This window comes from Cryptomeria japonica, chromosome 5, assembly GCF_030272615.1.
Source record: "Cryptomeria japonica chromosome 5, Sugi_1.0, whole genome shotgun sequence".
NCBI lineage: Eukaryota > Viridiplantae > Streptophyta > Pinopsida > Cupressales > Cupressaceae > Cryptomeria > Cryptomeria japonica.
The window spans coordinates 110,903,601-110,921,887 of NC_081409.1; the positions used below are offsets into that span (position 1 = coordinate 110,903,601).

General features: G+C 38.4%; 1 protein-coding gene across 2 annotated transcripts in view; it reads right to left on the minus strand.

Annotated features, from left to right (window-relative positions):
• Nucleotides 1-306: 306 nt before the first annotated feature.
• Nucleotides 307-18,287, minus strand: part of LOC131067145 (uncharacterized) — a 29,214-nt gene continuing 11,233 nt past the window's right edge. For both annotated transcript variants that reach the window (XM_058002100.2, XM_058002113.2), the window contains exon 13: nt 307-2,165. The gene's annotated coding sequence lies outside the window, so the exon portion shown is untranslated. The remainder of the gene's footprint in view (nt 2,166-18,287) is intronic.

An 18,287-nucleotide genomic window follows, 5' to 3' on the forward strand; every position in this document is an offset into this window, starting at 1 on the left:
TTTGTCACAATCATAAAGTCTGTCCATTCATGGGGATCTAACCTAGCAAAACTTGGCCCTTACATTTAATATCCTATAATAGAATTGGTTTACAGCACTTTCCCATTAAAAGCTATCATTTTAGTTAGTCTAGGCTTACATATTCTTGAAAAGTATGCATTTGATTTAATTAGCCTTTGATTAATTTGAGGAAACGTGTCTTTTCCGTTTGCGTATTATGCAATTATATATATATATATACAAAGTGAAGGATACGGGCAGTTTCAAAGGCAACAAAATCCTTGCAGCAACATAAAAACCTGAACGAATAAAAAAGAGATGTGATAAGTTACAATGGAATGATACAATAGTTAACTCTTCAATAATGAATACAGTAGGAGGGCAATCAAGATTTAATTAGGCCTTTCTCCGACTGTATTCCATAAATCTTGCACCAGCAAAAGGGCAACCAAGATCTCACAAGGGCTTTCCCCAGCTAGATTTCATAAAACCTTTATTACGCCTCCAAGAGCAATTAATGCAACCGCACAAGACAAAAGAGTATTTCAATAGCAATGATAATACTTTTTTTATGTGGATTGCCCTTTAATAAGGGCTCAAGCAATGTGAATCAAAACCACGAAACACCAGCCCTATCAATTTAGATGCTCTGTCATATTCACATAGTGATATTTTCATATCATGCACCCTTATCAAATATGGAGATAATGAATGAGAACTTCAGCAATATTATATGTAATTCATGAAGCGAAAATCTAGGAGACTTAGTTACGGGACATGTTCAATTTACTTAAAACGTCAGCTTTTGAAGTTGTAAAGGAAACCACTTTGAAATAACTTTGCAATAACAACTTAAAAAGGATATTTTGGCCCTCTCCAGTACTTTGCATAAGGATAACTTTTATTCTAGAATATAAAGTTGAATTAAGCATAATCTGCTATTGACTTCTGAAAATCAGCATGGATGACAGTAAACATATTAGTTTACTGTCATCCTAATCAAAGATGTGAAATACTGACTTCTAAAAATCACTTAGTTTAAGCCCCCCTTCACTCTCTAATCTCAAGTCATTTGACCAGGACTGGCGTCTTTAAGAAATACCTTTACAACAATGATATCCCGTCAGTTTTGAAACTGATAGTAAATAAAATTATGAATCAGGATGACATCAAAAAAAATCAAATTCTAATGTCACATAACTCTCTTTGAACTTCAAATCAGTCTTCGGGAACCAAAAAATAATGCTTAGTAAATAATGATCTGTACTTCATGTCCATTTCAACTACATGCACTACAAAATTCCATGGCAAAACTACTCCTCCGTGGTAATGAGACTCTAGGTTCTGCTAAATTGTGTCCATTGTGGTACCTACTCTTCTTTCTGTAGCTTTATAGTGCCATGCTCTCATAAAGGGCAATCCACATAAAGGACTGGTGTGAATATGACATAGAGCATCTAAATTGATAGGGCTGGTGTTTCATGGTTTTGATTCACATTGCTTAAGCCCTTATTAAAGGGCAATCCACATAAAAAAAGTATTATCATTGCTATTGAAATACTCTTTTGTCTTTTAATTGCTTTTGGAGGTGTAATAAAGGTTTTATGAAATCTAGTTGGCGTAATAAAGGCAATACGACTTGTTTCTGTAGCTTAATAGTGCCATGATCTCATAAAATCATGTCACACGATTGCTTCAATCCCATGACTTGTAAAGAAATACTCTAGCAACCTTACTTCAACCCTCTCAAAATCTGTTAATCCATCATTATATACAAGTACACAAACTATCTTCATGATTTCAAAACTGCTGAAGTGGATGCCAGTACAGAGATTAGCTTTTGTTCAATAGTTTCTTTGAATTCTGGCCATTTTCTTTATCCAAATTTGGTCTATGGATCGAGGAATCCAGGTGCTTAAAATAGCCAAGCAGGACAGGTATTCTGAGTCTAACCCCTTCCTTACCTTTACTTTTAATACTTTATGATCACTATATCAATCATGTATACAAAGCAAGAGATCAAATTCCCTAACAAATCCGAATTTGCTTGTCATTATTCCTATATTCCAGCATGTTTATTTCTGTCCCTCATTATGTGCATGTCAAGTTTTGCAAGGGATTTGCCTCTGTTGTTACTGGTACTTTGACTGGTTATGCTGGAACTACTGCTTACAGAAAAGATAAGTCAATCAATGATCAGCTCCTACAATCATAGCCTTACATGATGTATCAAATAGACATAGGATCATAGAAATATAGAAAACCTAAGAGTTGATTAAGCCTATAGCCAAGTAGTTCTCAAAATTATATCTAATGCATTAATTGTAAGTCTCCAAAAACCTATTACAAACATACCAGTCGATTAGACCAATAACTAATTAGTTTCCACAATTATAGGTGATCTATTAAGTGGATTGTCAGGATTACACAATTATCAATAAAAGATTGGACCAAGTATTTCGATATACAATTTGTCAAATTGAACCACTAACAACTAAGGGTAAAGACTGAAAAACGGATTACTTTAACTCAGAATAATAAGATGATTGGTATTAGGTAATGGAAAGTTTTTCTGCGATGTCTGCTCCCGTCGTGGTTTCAACTCACGCCTCTGCTGTGCATGCTGCTTCCCCTGCAGCTACGCGTTCCCTCCTGGTTGCGGCCTCTGCAGTGGGCGGTGAGGGATCGGCTCGCCCTTCCTTGGATGCTCCTGTTTAGTCCTCGGCAGCAGCTGTGGCAGCTAGGGTTTCTGGTTCTAGGGATGCAACGGTGGCCTCGGGAGGCCTTTCTGCTGGTTTTAAGCAGGTGTTCAAGTGACGATCTGGTTATAGAGGTTGTATCCCTGTCTCGTGTGCTATCTCAGTGAAGGTGAATAAGTAGACTGAGTTGGATATAGAACATAATGTGTGTGTTTTTTTATCATGGTGTTATCTGTCGGTTCAAGGGTTTTTGGCCCAACCTCCCTGAGCTGCATGATTGGATCTCCCATTATTGGGAGCCTCTTATTTCTGGTACTATTCATATTTACCCTATGGCTAAAGGCTTTTTTTTGCAAAATTTGAGAATGCTGAGGATAGAAAGAAAATCTTGTGTGATAAATATTTTTGCTGGAAGGAGAGCTTCCCTTTAATGGTTAAACCTTGGCACTCTTATTTCAATCCTTTTTTCCGAAACTTTTAATAAGATTCCAGTTTGGGTTAGGCTTCCTTATCTCCCTCTTCATTTGTGGGCTGATTCTCTTTTTGAGGAAGTTGGTAATGCTCTTGGAGATTTTCTCTTGGTGGATGATGATTCGTCTAACGTTCTTCACTCCACCTTTGCCCATATTTTGGTTGAGCTAGATGTTTCAAAAAGACTGCCTGTTCAAATGGTTATCAATTCTTCTATGTGCAGCTGGGTTCAATCTTTGGACTATGAAGGGATACCCTTTAGGTGTCGAAGATGTTTCAAAACGGGTTATGCGGCTTGTTGTGACCTTATTCACACATCTCCCCATTGCAAACGGGGACCCTCCCTTTTTCCTGCTTTCTAGGGTTTTTGTTAGTGTTTCATGGCCTTCTGCTTCAGTTTTGCCAAGTGTGTTAGTTTTGAACGGTTCGAGTCTTAAGGATTGAATGTAAGTTTTTGCAAACCAAGTGATAACAGAGTCTAGACAACGTCAAAGTGCCTAGAAAGGCCAAAAGACGAAGAACGCAATTGATTTGAGCGAATTTGGACAACTTTCTCTTTTTTAAAAGTTTGTTTTTTTGCTTTTTCCTATTTTTTTAGGAAGTTTCGTTTTTGGCATTTTTAGCCCAATCCCCAGTATGGCTATTTTTAGAAAGTTTTCCCTATTTTTTAGGGATGTCTGCTTTTTGCTTTTTCGAAGTGGGGACCTAGGGTTTGCATTGGTACCATCAACATGCATCGTTCGCGATCAAAGATATTCAAGTTTTGGCCCAAAAAGCTAAGTTCCTACATTTTAAGGGTCATGACACTTCGGATGCTTTACCTGAGTTTGGATTTCAAATATCATTCTAATCTGGCGAAAATTGGTTGAAGTTATCAAATTTTGAAGTTTTTCAAGTTTTTTCTCTAAGTCTGGCTAATCAATGTGTGATGGTGAATGTTATGACAGGAAGTTCAAAAAGTCCGCCCTAAGGAAAGATCAAAAGTCTGCCTTTGTATGTGGTGCTTGAGATGGAAAAAGTCCACCCTACCTTTCCTTGAATAAGATTCACAAAGTCCGCCCAAGGTGATGGAGAGGGAGTCCAAAGAAGTCTGCCCTCCTAACATGACCAGCTCAAACTCCGCCCAAGCAAGGCCATGAACTCCAAAACTCCACCCTCCTTGGTGCCTAGGAAGAGAAAAGTCCGCCTTTCAAAGTGCACATGTAGGAGAAAGTCTACCCAAGCAAAGTGGTGTGTGAACTCCAAAAAGTACACCCTAGGGATGATGGAGAAGGTCATGATCTTTAAAAAGTTCGCCCATGATGGAGACTCTCAAAAGTCCGCCATACTCTTGGTAGCCAAGGTGTCAAGTCTTAAGAAATTCGCCCTCCAAAGTGCCCAGGTAGGATAAAGTCCGCCCTCAAGGTGCACAAGTCATTCAAAGTTTGCCCTCAAGGTGCTCAAGACTCAAAAAGTCCACCCTATCTTTGATGAAGGTTGAAGTAAGTCAAAAAGTCCACCCAAGAATGTAAGAAGCAACTTGTGAAAGGTGCGGGGAAATGATGAAATCTGCCTAAGATATGAGCATGGACTTCACCAAGTCCGCCCTCCTTGGTGCCTAAGATGGACAAAGTCCGCCCTTGATTAAATGTGAGGTGCATAAGATCAGTAAAGTCTGCCCTCACCTTGGTTCCTGGAGTTAAGAAAGTCTGCCTAACCTACATAAAGTTCCTAAACATCATAAAGTCCGCCTTGATGGAGCTCAAGATCAGTAAAGTCAGCCATGAGTAAGGTACGTACAGTTAGTAAAGTCTGCTCAAGAAGTAAAACATATGGTACATGACATCAAGAAAGTTTGCCTAACCTACAGGTCTATAGTGCTTAACTTCAGCAAAGTCCGCCCTGTTGCAGATGAAAGGTTCCAAAGGTTTGAAAATCTCCGCCCTACTTGATGAAGTGCTAAGACTTGTTCCATGTGCTCAAGAAACTCTGCCCAAGGTGAATAGTTTGGTTCCAAGTGTTCTTCCATGAGTTTCAAAAACTCCACCCTATGTTTGAAAGAGTTGTTCCATGAACTTTATAAAGTCCGCCCTTGGAAGTATTAACAAAGATGATGATGAACAAGTGTGGTGTCATGAGTTGGTTGAAGTCCACCCCACTGATGAAAGATCAAACAAACTCCAAAGTATGCCTAATGATCAGATAATGGTAAGATCAGGTTCGAAGATGAGGTATTAAGCTCAAATGGAAGACAAGAAGATAATCACAGCAGAATCTATCATGGAAAATATTTTAAGGCATGGAGAAATTCTTCTCCAAATTCAAGGCACTTGAAAGAATTATCAATTTGAGAACATGAATTCATACTTGCAAGGGGTTATCCAGAGTTTTTTTTACCCTTCTCCCGCGCAACATAAATTGGCAGCTAAAGGCAGGACCATCATTGAAAACACAAATGGAGTTTCAAGCCAAATTTAGAGTTAAAGACAGGATCACGAGCAAGGTTATCCAGGCATCTCAAGGCATCAAGAAAGAAAAGTTCTCAGACTTGGTGAAAATATTGAAAAGAATTTCCAACTTCTTGAAGGATTTCATCTCTTAAAGAGTTAAGCTCCTAATCAGAATCAGATGATGACAAACAAATTTCCATACTTAAGACAATTTCTTGACACAAATTAGAGAATTCAAAGAAGACATCCAACACGCTGAGGTGGCACCTCGTCATCTTCTGACCAATCAGATTGTTCCAAGTCAACATGTCCAAGTTCAATGAACCTAACTTATCTAGAAGCTTATAGAAGGGCACACTTCACAATGCAACAACCTTCTATTTTTATTGTTGATTCATATTTAGCAAGAAAGACAAATGTCCCCAGATGTAATTTTTTCATTCGTTGATGGGTAGTTAGTTTTGGGAAACCCTAATTAGGGTTTGTAGCTTTCAATCTGGGCCCTTGATCACTCTTTGATCTCGATTGTTCATTATTTTTTGAAAAACTATATAAAGCTACCTCCTCTCATTTGGGGAGTGTGAGGTTTTTGATATATTGTTGCGTGAAGGTCATTTTTTCAAATAATGCATCACATGTGCACTTTCTCTTAAGGCTTTGTAATCTCTATTATTTGAGTGATTAGCATGGTTTCAATTTACTCAACACATTAGTTAAAAGTTAATTTAGATTTGCTTTAATGTTGCTAGAATTGAATGAAAGATTCGATAAGTATTAAGTAACGGTGTATCTTTGCTCATACTTTTGGTGAATGGATGGTTTCCATTTCACTGTGTAAAGTTAGTCTGGGCCTATCCCCTGTGTATGCCAAAACTTTCTTTGTGTAGTTGTCCTTAGTGTGGCGAAGCAAAGTGCAGTTTCCCGATAACACCTAGTTAATACCATCTCCAGAATTTGTAGGTTTAGATCAGCTTTCTTAAACCCTATCCCCTTTTCCCCTTTTTTGAAAGTCTAAATCCCGAAAAATCCAAAAAAAGAGAAAGAACCTAAAATTGATAAATCCATCTAAGTCCAGGAGCTTGAAAGACACTTGTAAACGTAAGTTCCCCCTTGAGATTTTCAACATACACTACCCAAGTAGCTATCCCACTAAAATCGCTTGTTCGCACATATATATCTTGGAATCAGCAATAATTTTTCAAGAGAGGATAGAATACCTTTGGATATCTTATTCTAATGTTTGGTAGATGATAAAACATACACCAACACGGCTGAGCATTGTGGGTTTGAAAAGAAGACTTTGTCAACCTCATGGTGGAAGGGTGCTTTAAATCAGCATTACACGGTTGAGAAGAAGGGCTCTCAAATGGCAGCAAAGGATAATGTTGTTTCTTCTCAGACTGTTATGGTTTCCAGTCTCATGTCCCTCATGTTGTTTCCTCAGGTGGAATCGAGCCCCGGGTGTCTACGTCTGGTGATTGTGCTTTGGTTGTCATCTCTGGTAGCGTTCATGATGACGCTTTGCTTGGAGGGAGTATTTGCACCTTTGAGAAAAGGGGTGTTGCTAGTGCTCCTCAGATTTTTGGTGGTTCGACGTTGGGTTCATCGGATTGGTTTGATGCGATTGCTAAGGTGGAAGAGGGTTGGATAATTGTTAAGGGAAAGAAATCTAAGACGCGTACGCCCTCTTTTGACATGACTCTTCATTCCCAAAAAAGCAGTACTAAAGGTAAATCTTGAGGGTCCCTAGCTGTGAGTATTGTTGTTTGTAACTAGGTAAGATGGCTTCGGATTGCCTTAAGGCAACATTCGAACCCATATAGGACTGGGTCCTAAAAGGGGTAACGTGCCCCCAAGTTAAGGTCAGGCCCTTTAACCTTCACGCCACCCTAAAATACACCATGCCTCAATAAATAAATTGGTGCCAAAAGGAGTAAGGCCGACTTGGATTTAATAAAGGTTAAGACACATATAAATAAAGTCAACTTGCAAATACAATCATTCACTTCATCTCTCATGCAATCAGCGAAATAGCTCTGCAATTGAAAGTGCGAAATAAAGGAGAGGATTGTGCGAACTTGTTCAAAGAGATAGAAGTCATTTGGTATTCCTTGATGAAGACTTGGTGTATTTAGAAGGGCAAATCTGATATGATAAAAGGAATCAGATCTAAAGAGTCAAGCTAAGTATTGTATTGATGCAATTAAAATTGAATACATAATCTGACATGTGGGTCTTCAGTGCTGGGTTTTTCCTCCTTGGAGGTTTTCCCGGGGTATTTGTGTTGTTCTCTTGCTCTCTTGTTTTCATTCTTGCATCTACTTGATTATGGTTTACTTAATGCTAGCAAATAATTAAATGTTAGAAATCTGATTACTGAACTAGGTCACAAATTTAACAGGTATTTGGGCTGGAGTTTTCTCTAGTCATTGCTTTGGTTTTTGGCTGCTGCTCATTTTTTGTGCAGCTTTTGTTCAGGTTGTGGGTGCATGTTGGTTAAACCCTCTTTGTATCCCTTTTTGAGGTTGGTTTTGCCTCTACCCCATTGATGTTTTACTGAATATGTTTCTATGGGGCTGTTTATATGTTGTGATCTGTTTTGGCTTAATATCTTGTTAAGTCCAAACTGATCTTTTTTGTAAAAAGTTTCGAGTCCCTTCAAAACCTGTTTTTGCCTTGATCCAAAAATAAGATGATTGGTAGACCATGAAAGATTCGCCTTCTAAACATATTTGTGGCTAAAACAACAAAATACTAACAAAACCCCCAAACAATCTTCTAGTGATGTATCAATATTCTTAATGCATGTTGAATAAGGCATTCCCCTTTGTTCTTCGATTTTAATACTTGGTTAATATCTTAGGTAATCAAGGTGCAGTCAGACAAATGTAGATAATGCATCTTTTGAGGACCTTCAAATTCGGTACAATAAATAAACATCTAATACAGCAATATATTAAGAATATATATAATTTCTATACTTAAAACATATGTCAATGGATCTGAAACATATCAACAGCATATCTATTCTGTATCCATTTTGGAAACACCAAAAAAGCAGTATGGGGTATCCCACAAATCATATTCCATAACTTACATTAATATATTAAAAATATATATAGTTTATTTGCTTTTTAACATATTTCAATGGATCTGAAACATACCATAAGCATATATGCTCTGTATTCAATTTGGAAATATTGAAAACGAAATTAGGAACATTCCACACAGCATTTTTTGCTACTTATATTAACATTCTTGATCAGAAATGATGGTTAAATAATCGACAAGAATATAATTGGAACTAAGTTACATCCTTTAGCATGATTGTTTAACAACTAACAAAAGGTTGCACAGACTTTTCTAATGTACACTATCAAAATTTTTACACCTTCCACCTTATCACAAAGTTTTGTTCTCCGTATGAAATACTAGTGATCTAAAGTAGCCATAGTGAGCACTCAACGACTCAACAAGAAATGTGACAAAATAAGAGACGACGAACATCAAAATTAGAAAATTAGATATAAAACACTAGATTGGAAAATAGTTCAAGAAGATTAAATAGTAATAGGAAACAATTGAAATCAATTGTCCAGACTCTAAAATTAACCTTGCATAACACATTAAATGCAAACGAAATACATCATATTAATTAACCTTACACAACAGATTAAATGTAAAAGAAATGCATAATATTACTGAAGTGCGTCCTTATGGCAGAGCCAGCCAATAACCTCTATGACAACAAAAAACTCAATGCAAAGAAATTAGAAGGTAACTCAACCAATTGTATTGATCCAAAATTTACAGTAGAATCAAGGCACTGCATTCAATAATTTTAGATATGGAAATAAGAAGAAAATAGAATAAGTGATCAGGAAATCCCAATTTGAATCTCAAAAAACTAAAAAATCCAGCAAAAGAAAGAAATTATCTAACTCAAGAAAGTATGGATGCCAACCTAGGTCATCCACACAAACACTAAACCACTATACTTGGGAAGATCAGTCTCCCAATTGCTACCTGCACACAGCAATCATCCCAAAAATATGCCCCTCTAAAACCTATGACACTATTTATAGCTTGTATTCTGAGTTTAGCTAGTTTGTCTTTTACATATGGGATAACTAAACTTTCATACACTCTTGCTATCTAACAGAAAAATGCAATTGATATTTATTACCATTCAAGTACTTTTAAGTAAAAAAATGATACTACACGAATGATCAAAATTTCTAGCAATCCACACAGAGTAAAAATCTCATGTACTGCATTTTAACAATTTGAAGCGTCATAAAATAAACATAAGTGAAAAAATACACAAACAAAATGATCAAAATTTCTAGCAATCCACACAGTACAAATCACATATACTGTAATTGTAACATCATAATGTCATAAACGAGCTCAAAAATTACACACAATCTAGGTGCCACACATCTCATTCCATAACTAGCACTTTGTTGATATTCTTGATTTATATTTCCCCAGAAATTCTTCAGCATGTAGAGCGGTCCTGTGTTGGATACTGACATCCCTGGGCCCTCCCCATACATCCACTAATGCTAATGTTCTCGACGATGCAATTGTTAATCAAATGGTCTCTGACACTGCAGTAAACTGTGCATACCAAGGATGAGTCAGACATTCATATGGTGCACCCGTCGGACAATACACCCATGGTCCAAATTCCTCATGCTCCAATCCCTGAAAAACTGGTTACTCTCTTCAAGTTCGCCTTGGTGAGTAATGCACTGGTGCATAATGCATAGACAAAGAATAGAGATTTAAGATCCCTAGCAGCATTGAAAAAGCCATGTGTGGCAAGGGTTTCTTTGTCACAACCTTCTGAGACAGAGACAAAAAAGAACAAATCTTCAGAAGCCCTTTGTTCCTGGGTCTCTGACGCTGCAGTAAACTATGTGCATGTCAAGGATGAGGCAGACCTTCAAATTGTCCAGAGGTGAGACAATGTTACTTTGGTGGAAATTCCTCATGCTCCCATTACAAAAAATGGTTCAATCTTCCCTACAAAAACTAGAGCATTGAAATGGCCATGTATGGCAGGGGTTTCTTTGTAGCAACCTTCCCAACCAGAGAAGAAAAAGAACTAAACTTTAGGAGTGGTCCCTGGTTCCTTTGCAGAGTCCCTGTCTTGGGCATGAAGAAGCCTTAAAGGTTATCAAAAATGGAATAGGAGAGTATAAAACATGGGATAAGACTAAAGAAAAACTGCTTACTTGTTCCTATGTGTAGAAGTGGATGTGGTTAAAGGTCTCACTGAAGCCATTAACCTACAATTGAATGACCTCATATATACCCAAAAACAAGACTATAAAAAGATTGCTTTCAAATGAAGTTTATGCTATGAGGATGAGCAATTCCAAAGAGAGTATCCAAAAAATCCAAAGGAAAGTGAAACTCAGAAAGGGCAAAATCTTGGCTTCCAGCAAGTCCGACATAAGAAAATGATTCTGGAGAATTGTCAATTGATGAACATGAGAATGAAAAAACACTCGAACCATGTTTACAGAAAGAAAATTCAGATCAAAATCCTCTTAAGTCAATTAGAAGAAAATGCAAGACGAAGGGACTGGAGATGCCAGTTTTATATTGACTTCTCAATTTCCTCTTGAAGAATCCTTTTTAAATGCTAAAAGGATCAGAACTCCTCTCATTGGCACATAGAAGAGTGCTTCAATCAGATTGTGAAAAATGCTTATAGCTGGAATCATCCTGCCCTTTTCTAGGTCAACATTAAATGAACAAAATGCAGGCAACAAAGGCAGCCATTAGGAGTTGCGTTCTCACCAACAAGAAGCAACAAAGCACTTAATGGTCTTCTCTCATAGCAGCAAGATTGTTCGAACAACCTTCTTAAGGCATTGGCAATTGAAGAAATTGTTTGGAGGTTAAAAGCAAGGATGACCTAGCTTGCTAAATATGACCATTCTTGGTGCTCCAAATTGTACTACAACTCTAGAGATGCACTTAACAGTCTAAACTGAAGGAACTTAGGTCAGTACAGACTAACAATGTCAGACTCGTGAACAAACTGCAAGTGATATTGTGTGATGAACCCTTGCTGGTTCAACTCTTCAACCTGCTGTAATTTGTAGATCTTCTTGTAATTTTTTAATTATTAAGATGGTCTTTCAGAAATAGATAGAAGTTGCAGAAGAGGGTTTTTATTTAATTTGCAACACATATTGAATAATACATGAATTTAATCAACTGAAACAATGAATTGGAGAATTTAGAAGCATACCCGTAGGTTCTTAGCCAATTTATTGAAAAGAAAGAATAAATCAGCAACTTACAAAGTTCTGATTTTTATTCTGGAACAATTCAGATCTACTCTTATTTAAATACTAAGACACCCAAACAGTGGAAGATGGTGCCAATAAATGAGCAAGCTGTGCGTTTGGGAAAAGAAGCCTCCAAACCACAAAAGAATCAACAGCAAAACAGTAAATAGGAAAACCCTACAACAAATCTGCCTTGTAAGAAGCCAAATCTGCCCCAATTCAATTCAATTTGACTTCTGAATGAAGCCAACCAAGCTGCAACAATTCGATTGATCTTTCACAATCTCAAAGCTACTGAATTCTAAAGAATGCACGCTCTCCAAAACAGGTCCAAACCTATGTTACCCCAAGTTTCCGGGACGGGGACAGCAGGGGACGGGGGTACGCGTTTCCGGGACAGTGATTTTTTTTTGCCAATTTTGGGGACGGCTAGGGGACGGCTATATAAAAGTAGGGAAAATTAAAATAAATAGGGAAATTTAAAATATTCATATGAAAACATGGATAAAACATGCACACATCCATTATAGAACTTTAACATATAAGAACTAGTAGAGTTCTAATGGCAAATTTGTGTTAAATTGAGAGTCAAAGTCAAATTGCTTATAGAATTCATTGTCAAAATTCATTGTCTATATGCAGAATTTATGGGGACGTCCCCTAGGAGTCCCCTGTCCCCGGGATGTCCCTGAGACGGGGACGGCTGAAAAAAATACTGGGGACGCGTCCCCGGGTAACATAGGTCCAAACCCTAGCTGCCATAGCCAAGTGCTTAGAAGAAAATGTCAAATGCTCAATATCAAGAATGAGGTTTAATTTCCATGTTGGCTGCCTAAATACCCAAAAGATGCGATTTTTGGCAATTAGGGATTTAAAAATAATAACTTACTTTTAGGATTCCCAACTTAACCCTAAAAGTCACGCCTGGCTTAGGAGATAATAAATCTTCACTTAAATAAATTTAAGTGATGCACTTTAAGATTTTATATTAATATTTCATTAAAATATTAATTGCATGTGGAACCACTAAAAAATTCATCTCTCTCGCGTTATTGCTCGGAAACTGAATCTGTCAGAAGCTAGGGTCACAATTCGCCATGCCAATGAAAATAGGACCATGTCTATTTTTAGCAATTTTTCCCTAAAAAATAGGAAATCCTCATAAAGTGTCAGAAACTGATGAAACGAAGACCAAAACTAAACTCAACACTGAACTAGAACTAATAGATGGACCACTCCTCTAGATACTACATTACTGACCCCTTTATCCATACTCTGATAGCCTACAAGGATCCAAAAATAAGCTAACTCCTCAATCCCAAGTCCCTGACTAGGATGGGGACATTACATATTGGCCAACTAAAACAATTGAAAAGAAACTAGTCACACAGCTTAGCCAAACCATGTGCATAAGGATACCTAAAATATTTGTCACTAAGCACCCCTTATACATTCACAACTCTTGCAGACCAAAGATCTCTTATCAACATATTATAAATTTAATTACAAATGCAATATCTATACACAAAACTACTCATTTTGACGGCTATATACATATTCTAGATTTCACTTCTTAATGCCTTCGCCTTCAATCCTCACTTGAGTACTGATACAAATCAAGGGTTTGGAAAAACTCGACCCAACGATCAATGACATTGATGGACTAGTGAATGGCCAAAGTTCAAGGCGGTTCAATCAACAAAAGTGCCACAATTCACTAAGATTGTACAACTAGCCACAGGGTTCACAACTGAAAAGGAAAACCTTACCATCCAACAAACTATACCCTCCAATGAAATTTAATTGCCCCAATTGCTCAAATAAGATCATACAAATTAACATACCCTAAAAATGACTCAAAGTTAGATGCACCTTGTGTGACTAACATGGGCGTTGATGACAAACAATTTCGATAGATTGGTACAAAAGCAATAAACCCATCAAGCCAATTTGATGCAAAGCATCCCAAAAGATCTCAAGCCGGACCCGATTCCGAAAGCATGCAGACCCTTTCTGAGCCTTGCAGAGCGTATGGAACTTGTCAATAGGTGGTATGGGGCCAAATAGCACGCAGAAAGGTCCACACCTATTAGCACTTGGATTTAGATCCTCTTCAACCATTTGGAGCCTATGCACACATTACACCAACTATGAGGACTTGGGAGGCCGACACGAAGCACTTTCACTGATGGGATCTGATATTTAAACGCATCAAAAGGCATAGGGGAGCATCAGCAATAGCTAGGCAGTAGTTAGGGAGCATTACATATGGAGAACTTGAATCAAAAGACTTCTATTTTGTTATTTTCTTTGTAATAAGCCCATGGCAGCATGTATGACTGCATGTGAGGCCAATGGGCCAAGTATAAGGGGTATATGAGCACCTACGGGCAAGTATTCAATTTGTTTTCATCAAAAAAAGTTCCCATTATTGTCTGCATTCAATTCTTTGTTGTGTTTTTGTGTATGTTATGGCTGCAAGTGCTATTAGAGCAAGATATGAACCTAAGGAAGTGGAAGTTCCAGAAGATGCTTGGTGTGGGCAGATTGTTGACTAGAGGCAAGTTGTGGGTGTTGTCAACTGATTCTCGAAGTGAGGCAATTACAACCCTAAGCCAGATCACCAAATTGAGGCAGTTGCACCTAGTTTGGAAGGCAAGATGCCGCCAAAAAAGATGCCAATAATGGCCAATGTCACCGGAAGAGTGGAGGAAATGATGGACATGATGAGAGCCATGAACCAACTGTATGCCAATGAGGATGACCGGAGAAAAGGCATAAACCCAAGATCAAAAGTGGAGAGTGATGATGAAGAGTCCAGGGTGCAAGAGCAAGATGAGGAGAGCCAGTAGGAAGAGGAATCAGATCAGATCAAGATGATGAAGGTGACTGCCAAGATTGGAAAGAGGCCAAGGATTGAGATTTCTAGTTATGATGGAAGCATAAATCCGGAAAAAAAATGATTGATTGGATCACTAAGATGGAGGAATGCTTCGAATTCGAGGAGATTGAAGATTCGAAGCGAGTGAGGTTCGCCAAAACCAAATTGAAGGGGCATGACGCCATCTAGTGGAGGGAAGTGCAATTAGATAGAAACCAAAGAGGGAAGGAGCGGATATGAAATGGGATAGGACAGTAATGAAACTAAACGACCAATTCATACCCGTGGACTACGAATTAGAATTGCTGAGCAAGCTTCAAAAATTGCAGCATTGAGAGAAAACATTAAAGGAATACACCTAAGAGTTCCACAAGATTATCATTAGGACGGGTCACAATGAAGCTGAAAGAGAGGTGGCGTAATACATTAATGGCCTCCTTAGAACCAACATTCAAGAGGAATTAAGTGGGGTCCAGATGACCACCATGGAGAAAGCCTATCAATTTGCATTGAGGATTGAGGAAAAGATGGCTAGGAAGGCAGAACGGATGTTAAGTAACATAAACTGGAGGGAACCAAAGAGATGGGCACAACATACTAAGAGAGTTCATACACAAAGTGAACCAAAGGAATGAGCCCTTTACGAAGGGAAGAGAAGAGGACCAAGGAGGTTTCATACCACAATTAGAAGGAAAAGGATTACTACTACCAAGATAACAAATACCAAAGGACCGAACAGAGATTTGACCAGGAATCATTCCAGGGAACATGTTTCAAGTGCGGAGAGATTGGACATCATGCCTTATGAGTGTCGTCAAGGAAGTGCCAAGAAGCCTAGAGATTCTTGAGCCAAAATGCCTCTATCAACGAGGAGAGGGATAGATCATTTGGGTCCGCAAGCCATCTAGAAAGAGGTGAATCATTGGTCGTGAGAGACTTGTTGCAAAGTTAAGCCAGAGATGAACCAGCACAGAGGAGAATCATGTTCCAGACCAAGTGCAAGTTGGGAGGCAAGTGTTGTAAGGTTATCATCGACAACGGCAACATGAACAATTTGGTCTCTAAGGAGATGGCATGAAAGTTGAATCTAAAGAGGATCAAGCATCCAAGCCCATATCGGATTGCCTAGATACAAGATGACCTTAAAATTTTGGTGAGCACTGCCTAATCAATGTTCACATTGGTTCGTATAAGGATGAAGTATTGTGTGATATCATGTCAATGGATGCTTGTCACCTGTTTTTGGGGAGGCCTTAGTACTATGATAGAAGGGCCATCCATGATGGACAAAAGAATACTCACGCCATTACCAAGAATGGAAAGAAACATATCCAAATTCCTCTGAAAGGAGTACAAAGGGAGTTGGTATGCAATGGTGCAAGGATCCGCTTTGTGGATGGAAGTAAGTTCTTGTTAGGATTGAAGCATGAAAACACATGTTATGCACTCATTCCTAGGAAACGCAATGGTGGGAATACCAAAATTACCAATACAAAAGGCGCAGAAGTACCGCAAAGGGAGGTTAAGGAGCTGCTTGAATATTTCCAAGAGCAAGTTTGTCGAACAATGCAACACACCAAATGACATCGACGGCAAATTATAGAGTTAAGTAGACGAGTGCATCAGCTGTTGGAGAAGGGATTAATCCAAGAGAGCCTGAGTCCATGTGCAGTGCCTACTATTTTGGCACCTAAGAAGGATGAAGAGTGGAGGATGTGTATTGACTAAAGAGCCATCAACAAGACCACAATAGAGTACCAGTTTCCTCTGCCACAAATGGATGACATATGGATTGTTTAAGTGGTGCAAGATACATCACCAAGATTGATCTTAAGAGAGGATACCATCAAATCAAAATTAGGGACGCTGATGAGTGGAAGGCTGCGTTCAAAACCAGTGAAGGATTATATGAGTGGCTAGTCAGCCTTTGCACTCACTAATGCACCAAGCACATTCATGCAGCTAATAACAAAGTATTGAAGGATTTCTTGGAAAAAAATCTCATTGTTTATTTGGATGACATCCTAAATTTTAGCAAGACAAGGAAACATCATATCAAGCGAGTGTCCCAGCAGTTGAGAGGAGTTGTTGATCAACCTTAAGAAATGTAGTGTCATGAAGATTGACCTAGTTTATCTGTGATTTGTCATCTCTACAGAAGGGTTGAAGATGGATCCATAGAAGGTGAGGCAATTGCAAAATAACCTACACCGTTACACATTGGGGAGGTAAGATCTTTTCATGGCTTGGCAAGTTTTTACCGAAAGTTCATCCAAAATTTTAGTACTATTTGTGCCCCTATTACAGAAACAATGAGGGAAGACTAGTAAGAGTTCAAGTGGATATCTGGAGCACAGAAAAGTTTTGAATTGTTGAAGCAAAAAAAGATGGAGCAACTGGTGCTAACCTTGTCAGATTTCAGCAAAGTCTTTCAAGTCGACTATGATGCCAATGATGGAGCTTTCTTGTACTAGGAGGGGAGACCAATTACCTATTTCAATGAGAAGTTGAATGATGCCCAAAGAATATGCTCAATATATGATCAAGAATTCTATGTCATAATCCAGACATTGTAGAAATGGAGACACTATTTGTTGCAAAAAGAGTTATACTGTTCACGAACAACCAAGCACTTTAGTACCTGAACAGTCAAAGAAAGCTAAATCAAAGACACATGCGATGGGTAGAGTTCATGCAGAATTACACATTTGTCCTCAAACACCGGAGCGAGAAATCAAACCTAGTTACAGATGCACAAAGCAGGAGAACAAACCAAATGATGCAAATGAGGATGACAGTAATGGGATTTGGGGAGTTGAAAAACCTGTATAAAGATGATCTGAACTTTGCAAAGGCATGGAAGGCAAGTGAAGGACCGGTACTGACAGATAGAAGTGGCTGTATTATTTCATCCAATATGGCATGTTGTTCAAAGGAAATCAATTGTGTGTTCCCCGAAGCTCAATGAGGGAGAACTTGACCAAGGAGAAGCATTCTGGAGCACTAGCGGGACATTTTGGTGTTGACAAAACAGTGGCCTTGGTGAAGGAAGGTTTCTTCTGGACTCAACTCTACAAAGATGTCCAAAAGCATACTCAAGAGTGCAAACGTGTCAAATTGCTAAGGGGGTCAGCCAAAATACCGCATTGTATCAACCCCTTCTGATTCCAATATCAATATGGAGCTTTTGTTGGGATTGTGGAGGACTCATGATGTGGTTCATATTGCTGACCTATTCTTCCAAGAAGTGGTGAAGCCACACAAAGTACCAAAAAGCATTTTTTCAGACCGGGATACCAAGTTAACCGGGTACTTTTGGAGGACACTATGGAAGAAGATGCAGACAAACCTAGAGTTCAGCTCAACATTTCACCCACAAACCACTGGCAGACTAACAGAAGCTTAGAAAATTTGCTCACATGCTTGGTAGGAGATAAAACCAATAATTGGGGATTGGTCTTCCCACAAGCAAAGCTTAAATACAACAATTCAATGA